The following is a 561-nucleotide window of genomic DNA, read 5'->3' on the forward strand; positions in this document are numbered from 1 at the left end:
GGTGGCGCACTGGAGAGTGTGCCGCTTGGGAGCACGGCGGCGCTCCCGCTGAGGGTTCAGATCCCATGTGGAGATCGGTTCCCGCTCACTAGCTGAGCACGGTGCGGGCGCAACACCGAGGGTTGCGATCCCGTTACTGGTCAGTAAAAAAGACAAAAAGGAAAAAAAAAAAAAAAAACGGGTGTAGCTCAGACTCCCACCTTGCCTAAATGGGGAGCATATATAGAACAAAGGAGCACTGTGTCAACGAGTCCTCTGTCCAAAGAGTTGCAAACTGTGCTAGGCCCAGTAGAGCTTGTGGAGGAAACTTTGACACAACCCTTATCCTTGGAGGTGGAGGCTACACCTTTCCATGAAGGATAGGGCCCTGTCACAGAGCAAGCTTGGTATACAGATGGCTCTAGCAAGGGACCTTCAGCATCATGGACAGCTGTTGCTGTCTAGCCCTTAACAGATACCATGTAGTATGAAAATGGCACAGGGCAAAGCAGTCAATGGGCTGAATTGAGAGAGTACGGATGGTGATAAAAAATGAGCCTGGGCCATTAACCATCTGTACTG

Source organism: Galeopterus variegatus, unplaced genomic scaffold (genome assembly GCF_000696425.1).
Source record: "Galeopterus variegatus unplaced genomic scaffold, G_variegatus-3.0.2 Scaffold16050, whole genome shotgun sequence".
Taxonomy (NCBI): domain Eukaryota; kingdom Metazoa; phylum Chordata; class Mammalia; order Dermoptera; family Cynocephalidae; genus Galeopterus; species Galeopterus variegatus.